Source organism: Entelurus aequoreus, linkage group LG25 (genome assembly GCF_033978785.1).
Source record: "Entelurus aequoreus isolate RoL-2023_Sb linkage group LG25, RoL_Eaeq_v1.1, whole genome shotgun sequence".
Classification (NCBI taxonomy): Eukaryota; Metazoa; Chordata; class Actinopteri; order Syngnathiformes; family Syngnathidae; genus Entelurus; species Entelurus aequoreus.
In genome coordinates, this window is record NC_084755.1 from 19343868 (window position 1) to 19357600 (window position 13733).

A 13733-nucleotide genomic window follows, 5' to 3' on the forward strand; every position below is an offset into this window, starting at 1 on the left:
TTCTGTCAACGAAGATTTGCGTCAGCCTTTGATAGTATGCTAATATAGCTAATATAGACACTTACATCATGTGTTGCCTTCATTATAACATTTTTTTACGGCTCCAGGCAGATTAAAACATTTTTTTTTTTGGTCCAATATGGCTTTTTCAACATTTTGGGTTGCCGACCCCTGCTCTAGCCGATCTTTGTTTCAGATAAACACAACACTCATTCGACAGGCACTATTAAATAGTAAGCTATTGATGTTAATACAGCTACTCAAAGGAGGAAAACTACACAAAGGGTGATGTATCCTCGACTAGGTAAACACTGTTTGTATGCCTTCTACAGGTCAACTCAGGAATCCTGTGCACACACGTAATGACGTGTTTGAGCGGATGTGTGGATTACGAGCAAACACGCTGCAGACAAATTGCTGTTCTTTGCTACGATCCCTAAGCATCATTCATACCGCCTTACCTTCGCTCTTTAGGAGCACCTGTCAAATTGTCACCTAAGGGGGGTGAGGGTCTCTGTATTGGACTACCAATGCTACTGAAAGAAGCTGTCTGGAACCTGAGGATTTTTTTTTACGAGTCCAGTATGTTTAGAGTTAATGTTCAAGTCTCGGACACATTTATAAAGGTTAACCAGGAGCACCAGGACTCGAAAGGACCTCAACTGGGTATGCAAATTTAAAAACACTCCCCAGTCTTGACACTTTTTACCCTTAGGTCCCAAAAACAGACCCTCCCGTAGATGATAAAATATATATTTTTAGGGCTGTCAAACATATTTGATTAATCACAAAAAAATTATCACATTTATTATGTATGTGAAGTGAAGTGAATTATATTTATATAGCGCTTTTCTCTAGTGACTCAAAGCGCTTTTACATAGTGAAAACCCGAAATCTTAGTTGCATTTAAACCAGTGTGGGTGGCACTGGGAGCGGGTGGGTAAAGTGTCTTGCCCAAGGACACAACGGCAGTGACTAGGATGGCCAAAGCGGGGATCGAACCTGGAACCCTCAAGTTGCTGGCACGGCCACTCTACCAACCGAGCTATACCCCCCACATAAACTAGTATAAACTAGTGTTGTCCCGATACTAGAGATGTCCGATAATATCGGACTGCCAATATTATCGGCCGATAAATGCTTTAAAATGTAATATCGGAAATTATCGGTATTGGTTTCAATATTATCAGTATCGGTTCCAAAAAGTAAAATGTATGACTTTTTAAAACGCTGCTGTGTACACGGACATAGGGCGAAGTACAGAGCGCCAATAAACCTTAAAGGCACTTCCTTTGCGTGCCGGCCCAATCACATAATATCTACGGCTTTTCACACACACAAGTGAATGCAAGGCATATTTGGTCAACAGCCATAAAGGTCACACTGAGGGTTGCCGTATAAAGAACTTTAACACTGTTACAAATATGCGCCACACTGTGAACCCACACCAAACAAGAATGACAAACACATTTCGGGAGAACATCCGCACCGTAACACAACATAAACACAACAGAACAAATACCCAGAACCCCTTGCAGCACTAACTCTTCCGGGATGCTACAATATACACCCCCCCAACCCCGCCCACCTCAACCTCCTCATGCTCTCTCAGGGAGAGCATGTCCCAAATTCCAAGCTGCTGTTTTGAGGCATGTTAAAAAAAAGAATGCACTTTGTGACTTCAATAATAAATATGGCAGTGCCATGTTGGCATTTTTTTTCCATAACTTGAGTTGATTTATTTTGGAAAACCTTGTTACAGTGTTTTACATTTTCCTGAGGGAACTCTCCTGAAGGAATCAATAAAGTACTATCTATCTATCTAATGCATCCAGCGGGGCATCACAACAAAATTAGGCATAATAATGTGTTAATTCCACGACTGTATATATCGGTATCGGTTGATATCGAAATCGGTAATTAAGAGTTGGACAATATCGGAATATCGGCAAAAAAGCCATTATCGGACATCTCTACGCGATACCAATATTTTGGTACTGGTACCGGTACCAAAATGTATTTTGATACTTTTCGATACTTTTCTAAATAAAGGGCACCACAAAAAATTGCATTATTGACTTTATTTTAACAAAAAATCTTAGGGTACATTAAACATATGTTTCTTATTGCAAGTTTGTCCTTAAATAAAATAGTGAACATACAAGACAACTTGTCTTTTAGTAGTAGGTAAACAAACAAAGGCTCCTAATTTAGTCTGCTGACATATGCAGTAACATATTGTGTCATTTATCATTTTATTGTTTTTGCCAAAATGATTAAGGACAAGTGGTAGAAAATGAATTATTAATCTACTTGTTCATTTACTGTTAATATCTGGTATTCTGTCAATCAAATAAGCTCGTACGCACGGATCAGAGTTGAACTTTAAGATGATCTTCTATCATTTTAACCAAAACTAACTTTTGAAATGAAAAGGCGCAATGTTGACAAAACTTGTGATACATTCTGAGAGGAGCATGCGTAATTTAATGGATTATTGGATGGGACACTTCCGAGTATAGTTACACAAGTGGAGTCATTTTATTTTAAGCAGCTGATAATAATAATGTATGCTGCTGAATTATAGTATGATAACATCTTTGAACATTTAGCGGATTGGATATGTTTGATGTTCCTTTGCGGCCACAGTGGCGTGGCTCAGTTGGTAGTTGTTTACCCTTGCTCCCAGTGCCACTCACACTGGTTTAAATGTCGCTCAAATGTACAGTCGTTGGTCAAAAGTTTACATACAAGAACAGCTCAATTTTTGTTTAATCTGACATCACATGGACAAAGATAAGACCTTCTGGAGGAAAGTTCTGTGGTCAGATAAAACAAAAATTGAGCTGTTTGGCCACAATACCCAGCAATATGTTTGGAGGAGAAAAGGTGAGGCCTTTAATCCCAGGAACACCATACCTACCGTCAAGCATGGTGGTGGTAGTATTATGCTCTGGGCCTGTTTTGCTGCCAATGGGACAATGAAAAAGGAGGATTACCTCAAAATTCTTCAGGACAACCTAAAACCATCAGCCCGGAGGTTGGGTCTTGGGCGCAGTTGGGTGTTCCAACAGGACAATGACCCCAAACACACGTCAATGTCATGATCCGTGGCCCGGGTCATGTTTTGTGTTTTCTGTTTGTTTTGGACTCTTTTAGTACCTGTTTGTGCGCCTCCTGAGTTTGTTTAGTAACCATGGTTACTTATGATTTTCACCTGCCTCTTGCGTTCGGGACGCTCACCTGTTGCTCGTCAGAGACACTATTTAAGCCTGCCTTTCCCGGTCACTCGACCTGGCTTCTTTGTTTGCTTTCCGTTACTGTCACGCAAGATTTGTTAGTTCATGATTCCAGTGCTTAGTTTTGCTTGTCTCCTAGCCTATGCTAAGCGTTAGCTTCGAGTGCGATTGGCACATATTTCCTTTGACTTGTTTTCTGTTTTTTTGGTGCTTCTTTGAGTGTTTAAGATTAAATCATACTCCTACCTTCACGCTTTGTCCGGAGTTGTCCGTTCTGCGACCCCAACGTGACAGTCAAAAGTGGTAAAGGAATGGCTAAATCAGGCTACAATTAAGGTTTTAGAATGGCCTTCCCAAAGTCCTGACTTAAACGGGTGGACAATGCTGAAGAAACAAGTCCATGTCAGAAAACCAACACATTTAGCTGAGCTGCACCAATTTTGTCAAGAGGAGTGGTCAAAAACTCAACCAGAAGCTTGTGGATGGCTACCAAAAGCGCCTTACTGCAGTGAAACTTGCCAAGGGACATGTACCGTATTTTTCGGACTATAAGTCGCTCCGGAGTATAAGTCGCGTCGGCCGAAAATGCATAATAAAGAAGGAAAAAAACATATATAAGCCGCACTGGAGTATAAGTCGCATTTTTTGGGGAAATGTATTTGATAAAATCCAACACCAAGAAAAGACATTTGAAAGGCAATTTAAAATAAATAAAGAATAGTGAACAACAGGCTGAATAAGTGTACGTTATATGAGGCATAAATAACCAACTGAGAATGTGCCTGGTATGTTAACGTAACATATTAGGGTAAGAGTCATTCAAATAACTACCGTATTTTTCGGACTACAAGTCACAGTTTTTTTCATAGTTTCCGGGGGTGCGACTTATACTCCGGAGCGACTTATGTGTAAAATTATTAACACATTACCGTAAAATATCAAATAATATTATTTAGCTCATTCACGTAAGAGACTAGACGTATAAGATTTCATGGGATTTAGCGATTAGGAGTGACAGATTGTTTGGTAAACGTATAGCATGTTCTATATGTTATAGTTATTTGAATGACTCTTACCATAATATGTTACGTTAACATACCAGGCACGTTCTCGGTTGGTTATTTATGCCTCATATAACGTACACTTATTCAGCCTGTTGTTCACTATTCTTTATTTATTTTAAATTGCCGTTCAAATGTCTATTCTCGGTTTTATCAAACAAATTTCCCAAAAAAATGCGACTTATATTCCAGTGCGACTTATATATGTTTTTTTTCCTTCTTTATTATGCATTTTCGGCCGGTGCGACTTATACTCCGGAGCGACTTATACTCCGAAAAATACGGTATAACATATAGAACATGCTATACGTTTACCAAACAATCTGTCACTCCTAATCGCTAAATGCGATGAAATCTTATACGTCTAGTCTCTTACGTGAATGAGCTAAATAACATTAGGGCTGCAACTAACGATTAATTTGATAATCGATTAATCTGTCGATTATTACTTCGATTAATCAATGAATAATCGGATAAAAGAGACAAACTACATTTCTATCCTATCCAGTATTTTATTGAAAAAAAAACAATTTACTGGCACCATACTTATATTGATTATTGTTTCTCAGCTGTTTGTAAATGTTGCAGTTTATAAATAAAGTTTTGTTAAAAAAAAAAAAATAATAATTTAAAAAAAATTATTTAAAAAAAAAAAACAACAACTCATAGATCCAACGAATCGATGACTAAATTAATCGGCAACTATTTTAATAATCGATTTTAATCGATTTAATCGATTAGATGTTGCAGCCCTAAATAACATTATTTGATATTTTACGGTAATGTGTTAATAATTTCACACATAAGTCGCTCCTGAGTATAAGTTGCACCCCCCGGCCAAACTATGAAAAAAACTGCGACTTATAGTCCGAAAAATACGGTAACCAAATATTAACATTGCTGTATGTATACCTTTGACCCATGCAGATTTGGTCACATTTTCAGTAGACTCATAATAAATTCATAAAAGAACCAAACTTCATGAATGTTTTTTTTGTGACCAACAAGTATGTGCTCCAATCACTCTATCACAAAAAAATAAGAGTTGTAGAAATGATTGGAAACTCAAGACAGCCATGACATTATGTTCTTTACAAGTGTATGTAAACTTTTGACCACGACTGTATGTATTCTCTCTTGAGAAAAAAAGCGCAATATAATTCACATCCATTGCATTCCTCTGATAAACGAAGGGTTATTGTGTGATTTCATCAACACTGAACCGCACTTATCATTGACCCTTGTGTTGTTGTGACCATCCTCTCCTCCAGCTTGCGTCACACACAAGGAATCTCGTGGTTGCGCACACCTGCCGCAGGCGAACTGTGACGCCGAGGTTTTTGACAGATTGCTGCTGACTGATGTCTTTACATGCTCGATAGCAGCGTCCGCTTGTTTTGGAAGTGGTCTGGCACAGGAGTGCGATCGCCTTGTTGACTTACACGATTCCGTCACATATCTGAGAAAAGTTTCATACAATCTACACCTTTTTTTTTTTCAGTATGTATACAGGTGTCTCTAAGGAGGCCCAAAACTGATATACATTTTTTAAGGATTTCCCGCCATCTTTGCGTTGGGAGGCGGAGAAACCGCCGACCTGCCGCCTCCTGGCTGGCTCAGCACCAGGCAAGAGTTTCACAATACATTTCATTGTGAAGTTCTTCATCAACACGGCTTATCTGCATTTTTTTGTTTATGTTGCGTGTGGCACATGTCAAGGGGTTGGAGAAGAGGAAAAAAAAAAAAAAAAATGTGGGTGGGGCTGGAATGACTTGAAAGATCACAAACGGAAAACTTCTCGGATAAGAAAGTGAAGGACGGCCAAAGCCTGAAAAACAGGTTCGGTTCTTTAAAAATGTGATGCAAAAAATATACATAACTTATGGGCTATGGTCAAAATGCTTTTGAAGGCCAGGGATGTTCCGATCAGGGTTTTATGCTGCCGATTACGATCACCCTTGAGTGAGATCGTCCGATACCGATCACATGTATTAACTGTAAAATGTAATCATAATTGTAATCAGACAAAAAACAAAACCACAGGACAGCAGTTAACAATCTGAACACAACATCTAAATGAGTTCCTTATTCCTCTATTCTCTTTTACATTTTGAGCAAAAAAAGCCAATAGTGCACAATAGTATACCGGTATTAATATAGTACCGCGATACTAATGAATCATATTCGGTACTATACCGCCTCTGAAAAGTACCCCCTCTGCGCCCCTTATTCCTCTGTTGTTTGGATGCTTTATAGGGTGTGGGAAAAAATCAATTCGAATTCAAATCGCCATTCTCACGTTGTACGATTCAGTATCGATTCTCATTTTTTAAAAATCTATTTTTTTTTTTTTTGTATTAATCAATCCAACAAAACAATACACAGCAATACCATAAGAATGCAATCCAATTCCAAAACCAAACCCGGCCCAGCAACACTCAGAACTGCAATAAACAGAGCAATTGAGAGGAGACACAAACACGACTCAGAACAAACCAAAAGTAGTGAAACAAAAATGAATATTATCAACAACAGTATCAATATTAGTAACAATGTCAACATAGCAGTGATTAAAAATCCCTCATTGACATTATCATTAGAAATTGATTAAACATTTTTTTTTTAAATAAGAACAATAGTGTCACAGTGGCTTACACTTGCATCGCATCTCATAAGCTTGACAACACACTGTGTCCAATATTTTCACAAATAGTAAAATAAGTCATATTTTTGGTTCATTCAATAGTTAAAACACATTTACATTATTGCAATCAGTTGATAAAACATTGTCCTTTACAACTACTCTGCTTGCATGTCAGCAGACTGGGGTAAATCCTGCTGAAATCCTATGTATTGAATGAACAGAGAATCGTTTTGAATCGGAAAAATATCGTTTTTGAATCAAGGATCGTGCTGAATCGAAAAAATGTATTTATAATCGAATCGTGACCCCAAGAATCGATATTGAATCAAATCGTGGGACACCCAAAGATTCGCAGCCCTAATGCTTTACATTAGTTTTGGATGATACCACAAATTTGAGGATCAATCCGATACCAAGTCGTTACAGGATCATAAATTGGTCATATTCAAAGTCCTCATGTGTCCAGGGACATATTTCCTGAGTTTATAAACATAATACAAATTGTAAAAAAACTAAAGAAGACGTTGTGATGCCAAAAAATATCAATGTAATCATAGTAGTATCGACTAGATACGCTCCTGTAATTGGTATCATTACAGTGGATGTCAGGTGTAGATCCACCAATGGCGTTTGTTTACATTGTGACGCCGGTGAGCTACGGTGTGTAGTGAAGCATGTTTAGCTATTCCTCGTCCTGCAGGGATGCTACTTGTAAGAAACTTACTTTATTTGTCACTAAGTAGGCGAGGACTAGTGATTTAGAAGTAGCTAAAACACTGCCGACTGCGGTTGGACATTAGCCGCTAGCTAGCTAGCAATGTCTTAAAGCACCTCTTCCGGTGGGCGTAACTTCAGCTTTATCGTTAGTTTTTAAGCCAGAATGCGTCCGTTCTCTCTTTTCTGTCTACACACTGTGTCTGCTTGTAAGTACTCTGTGATTGTGCGCTGCCGATCATGCTCGTCTGCTCGTAAACCAGCAATGTCATGACGTGACGACGACGAGGGTGCGGGGGACCGGTACTTTTCAGGGGCGGTATAGTTAGTACCGAATATGATTAATTAGTATGGCGGTACTATACTAATACCGGTATAGCATACAACCGTAATACATACACACACATACACAAAATATATATGTATTTAAAAAAAGCTATGGTGTGATGACTATATTATGCTGATAGTATATATTTGTACCATGAATTGATTTACGTCAGGGATGTCCAAAGTGCGGCCCGGGGGCCATTTGCGGCCCGCAGGTCATTTTTTAATGGCCCCACGGCCCATTTTAAAATACGATTAAAAAAATTAAAAACATAAAAAGTGGTATGAAAGACCAAACAGGTGAAATGTAACAAGAAAATGTTGCAATGTTTACTCTAATAACACAAAGCTGCCATGCAGGCTGTTTCTTTCTTTAAAAAAAATAATGAATCAAAATCAATTTTATTATGAATTATTGACCTATCCAAGGCTCCAATTACGTCACATTAAATATTGCACTTTGAGATATTTTTTGGGGAAAATGTTGCATATTTTGTGTTTGCCATATAAAAAAATTTGCTTTTTTTTTTTTTTTTAAAGAAGGGCCTAAGACGAACGAACAAAAAACAAACAACAATACAACGTAACATTTCACGGATAGATCTGAAGTTGATCTCGAGATTATTGTGTTAAAAGTAAACGGTAAAAAAATGTATAATTTATTTTTTAACACTTTAATGAGTAGGACCCTTTTGGTTCCCCAATAATTTTTGTGTGATTTGTTTTTAAGTGTCATTGCTCAAAAAATAATAATGAATTTGGTGTTATGAGTTATTGACCTTTTTAAGGCTCCAATTATTATATAATCTCAAATATTCCTCTTAAAAATTTTATTGGGTGAAAATATTGCATATTTTGTGTTTTTTCCATAAAAAAAACAGGGTTTTCTTTGACAAAAAGAGCATACGACTTAAATCTTTAAAAACGTTATATTGACAGATAGACCTAATGTTGATCTAGAGATAATAATACTGAATAATGACACATTTTAAATATTTTTTGGACCAAAACCCTTTGGGGTCCCCGGGATCTAGCCTGAGTGGAGGCCTTAATGTATATTTTTTTATACATATATTGTATTGGTTTTTAAAATAAAAAAAATATCAAAATGGCCCCCGCTTGCTTTGATTTTTCAGTGTGCGGTCCTCAGTGGAAAAAGTTTGGACACCCTTGATTTACGTGGACCCTGACTGGAAAAACGTATTCGGGTGTTACCATTTAGTGGTCAATTGTACGGAATATGTACTGTACTGTGCAACCTACTAATAAAAGTTTCAATCAATCAATCAAAGATTAATAACAACGTCTCTATGTTGTGTATCTGTCGGAAAAATAATAGCACAGGCAATAAAGTAGAGGTGCACGTTTTGACACATTATCACCTATTTGTGTGCGGCGGTTGAGGACTACAAGAGTCAACTAAGACAAATTCCTCCAGCAAAAAACTATCAATCAATCATTGTGACAGTTAATTAGGGCACAGTGCGGCTTTTCTTCTGTTTATTCTGAGGCGTTGCTCAGACAGAGCTCTCTTGTCAAGCCGACTTCAGTGTCCACACGTCCCGAGCGAAGGTTGATCTGCCCACAACTCCACATAAGGACACTGACAAGAGTCTCTTTTCTGAATGCAAGTATCGAAGGATAATGACGGAAGAGGAAGCCGTAAGAAGTATTTGCACAATGTCGTCTTCAAAGAGCCCGAGGAAAGGTGCGTGTGTTTCCTTGACGAGCGCATGTGACATTGTTTGTCTAGTACGGGCTGGCGGGCTGTCAGTCAGTGTGCCTTGCCTGATGCCGGCCACACCCTCCCAGGTTTTTAAGCCCAGCTCTTATTTCAACAGACAACAAAAAGGCAAAAGGCAGCGTGACAACAAGTGCGGCCCATGGCTGGAACTTAAGGATAATTGATCTGCGTGTTTACAGGGCTATTCGCGTAAGTGTTGTTATTGTTCAATGGCATGAATGAACGAGAAAATGTTACTGTGTGAATGTTGGGAAGAAGCCAACATTTGACATGTGAGTGCATGTTGTTAATTACAAAATGTTTTGCATTAATCATGTATAAACGCAGATTAACCACGCAATTTCTTTATTTGTTTTAACCACTTAATATGTGCAAAGAAGAATGAGGAGAAAACGACTGCTGGCAAACTTAGTTTAAAAATACAGTCGCCATCAAAAGTTGTAAAGAACATAATGTCATGGCTGACTTGAGTTTCCAATACTTTCTACAACTCTTATTTTTTTGTTATAGAGTGATTGGAGCACATACTTGTTAGTCACAAAAAAACATTCATGAAGTTTGGTTATTTTATGAATTTATTATGGGTCTACTGAAAATGTGACCAAACAGCCAAACGCTAAATTTGTGTTTCATCTGACATCACATGGACAAAGATAAAACCTTCTGGAGGAACGTTCTGTGGTCAGATGAAACACAAATTGAGCTGTTTGGCCACAATACCCAGCAATATGTTTGGAGGAGAAAATGTGAGGCCTTTAAACCCAGGAGCACCAATTCCTACTGTCAAGCATGGTGGTGGTTGTATTATGTTCTGGGCCTGTTTTGTTGCCAATGGAACTGGTGTTTCACAGAAAGTAAATGGGACAATGAAAAAGGAGGATTACCTCCAAATTCCCCAGGACAACCTAAAATCATCAGCCCGGAGGTTGGGTTTTGGGCACAGTTGGGTGTTCCAACAGGACAATGACTCCAAACACACGTCAAAAGTGGTAAAGGAATGGCTAAATCAGGCTAGAATTAATGTTTTAGAATGGCCTTCCCAAAGTCCTGACTTAAACATGTGGACAATGCTGAAGAAACAAGTCCATGTCAGGAAACCAACAAATTTAGCTGAACTGCACCAATTTCGTCAAGAGGAGTGGTCAAAAATTCAACCAGAAGCTTGTTGATGGCTACCAAAAGCCCTTATTACAGTGAAACTTGCCAAAGGACATGTAACCAAATATTAACATTACTGTATGTATACTTTTGACCCAGCAGATTTGGTCACATTTTCAGTAGACCCATAATAAATTCCTAAAAGAACCAAACTTCAAGAATGTTTTTTGTTGACCAACAAGTATGTGCTCCAATCACTCTATCACAAAAAAAATAAGAGTTGTAGAAATGATTGGAAACTCAAGACAGCCATGACATTATGTTCTTTACAAGTGTATGTCAACTTTTGACCACGACTGTAGTTTAAAAATACATCCCAACGGGACTTTAGAACAAAATAAGGTAATTACAGCAATGACATCTCGTATCGCACAAACAAACAATGCTGTTGAGGTATACCCGTGCCAATGTTGTCAATAAAAGTAGCACAGATTAGTTAGGTTTTGTAGCAATTGTGATTAATCACGATTAATCCCAATTTAAGAAAATGATTAATCTAATATTTAAAAAAAAAAAAAAACAGCACTAATTCAAACATACAAAAAAGTGTCTCAAAGGTTAGACTAGTTAGTTAACAGACGAGTCATAATGCTAATTCTAAAGCTGTTTATCAGTTAAGAAAGACGTGTCGTCTTATATTTAGGATCGTCCTATATTCGTGTTGATACGTTATTTTATTGATCATCGGGAATTATTTGTGTTTAGAGTAATACATTAATGAATGTTGTGTTATTTACACAGTCAAAAGTAGGAAAGGAGACACATATCTAGCTCGATTCTTGAGCTGATATAGTTGGGGAATTATATTCAGAGTCGTCTTATATTCGGATCAATATGAACGGGCAAATAATTTATTGCCAAGTTTATTGTAATACATTATTGCATGCAGTAATCTATACAGTGCTGGGATTCCTGGACTATAATTCGCTACTTTGAACTATGTTATAAATGTATTTAATGTAAGAGTCCAATAGTTTCTACCATCAATTAGGTTAAAATAGCGGAATTTCTGCTTTTCCTGATCAAATACAGAGTAGAAACTTGAGATGATGCTGTTTGCCAGTATGCCCCCAATTTAATGTTTGCAGAAACTTTTGTTGCCATAAATTCTAGTCTTTTAGGGGCTATTTTTTCCATGCTTTGAACGCTGCGTTTTATACAATGAGGCTAATTTATGGATTTTTTCCGGTTCCACAAGCGTCACATGCTGCCAATAAATTTAGCCTCATCACATCAGATTAACGAAAATACCGAACGGGTCACGGTAGATCAATGATAATGTTCACATTAAATCAAACACACTCACATGATCATTTAGTCAGAAGTTTAGTGTGTTATGGACTCACCATCAATATAGAGAAGACGTGACGAAATGCACATGCCAAAGACGATAGATCCAGCCATCCGAAAGGAAAAGAGCCCCCGCACGGAATGGACAAATTAGGTGGGTGGGTGATATATTTTGGTGCGCTCTAGCCCGGAAATGAATGCAATAGTCAAAGATTAGTTAATAATGTGGTTCTTTAGCTGATATAGTTGGGGAATCTGTCTTATATTAAGCATTGTGTTTAATTGATCAGTATCACTTATCAGTAACGGATAACACTAGAACAAGTGCTCCAAGCTACACTAGTTACAAACAAGGTGGGTCACAGGGGTCTTTTTGTTAGCCTGAGCAGCACCATAGCGTGCTGGACTATAATTCGCTACTTTGAACTATGTTATAAATGTATCTAATGTACGATTCCAATAGTTTTTACCATCCATTAGGTTAAAATAGCTGAATTTCTGCTTTTCCTGATCAAATACAGAGTAGAAACTTGAGATGATGCTGTTTGCCAGTATGCCCCCAATTTAATGTTTGCAGAAACTTTTGTTGCCAATAAATTCTAGTCTGTAAAGGGTTTTTTTTCCCCCATGCTGTGAATGTTGTGGCTAATTTATGGATTTTTTCCGGTTTCACAAGCGTCACATGCTGCCAATAAATTTAGCCTCATCACATCAGATTAACAAAAATACCGAACGGGTTACGGTAGATCAATGATAATGTTCACATTAAATCAAACACACTCACATGATCATTTAGTCAGAAGTTTAGTGTGTTATGGACTCACCATCAATATAGAGAAGACGTGACGAAATGCACAAGCCAAAGACGATAGATCCAGCCATCCGAAAAGGAAAACAGCCCCCGCATGGAATGGAAAAATTACCGTATTTTTCGGACTATAAGTCTCAGTTTTTTTCATAGTATGGCCGGGGGTGCGATTAATACTCAGGAGCGACTTATGTGTGAAATTATTAACACATTACCGTAAAATATCAAATAATATTATTTAGCTCATTCACGTAAGGGACTAGACGTATAAGATTTCATGGGATTTAGCGATTAGGAGTGACAGATTGTTTGGTAAACGTATAGCATGTTCTATATGTTATAGTTATTTGAATGACTCTTACCATAATATGTTACGTTAACATACCAGGCACGTTCTCAGTTGGTTATTTATGGCTCATATAACGTACACTTATTCAGCCTGTTGTTCACTATTCTTTATTTATTTTAAATTGCCTTTCAAATGTCTATTCTTGGTGTTGGGTTTTATCAAATAAATTTCCCCCAAAAATGAGACTTATACCTCAGTGCGACTTATATATGTTTTTTTCCTTCTTTATTATTCATTTTCGGCCGGTGCGACTTATAGTCCGAAAAATACGGTAGGTGGGTGGGTGATATATTTTGGTGCGCTCTAGCCCGGAAATTAATGCAATAGTCAAAGATTAGTTAATAATGTGGTTCTTTAGCTGGTATAGTTGTGGAATCTGTCTTATATTAAGCATTGTGT

General features: G+C 37.6%; 2 protein-coding genes across 4 annotated transcripts in view; one reads left to right on the top strand and one right to left on the bottom strand.

Moving 5' to 3' along the window:
* The window catches only part of coro7 (coronin 7), a 367135-nt gene that overhangs the window by 133462 nt on the left and 219940 nt on the right, over window positions 1-13733 (bottom strand). The window lies entirely within an intron of this gene.
* Window positions 1-13733, top strand: part of vasnb (vasorin b) — a 57507-nt gene that overhangs the window by 19590 nt on the left and 24184 nt on the right. Inside the window, exon 1 of one of the 2 annotated variants that reach the window (XM_062036464.1) lies at window positions 9844-9918. The exons of the other annotated variant lie outside the window; for it this stretch is intronic. The gene's annotated coding sequence lies outside the window, so the exon portion shown is untranslated. Of the gene's footprint in view, window positions 1-9843; window positions 9919-13733 lie in introns of those variants that run through there. 2 annotated transcript variants of the gene reach the window in all.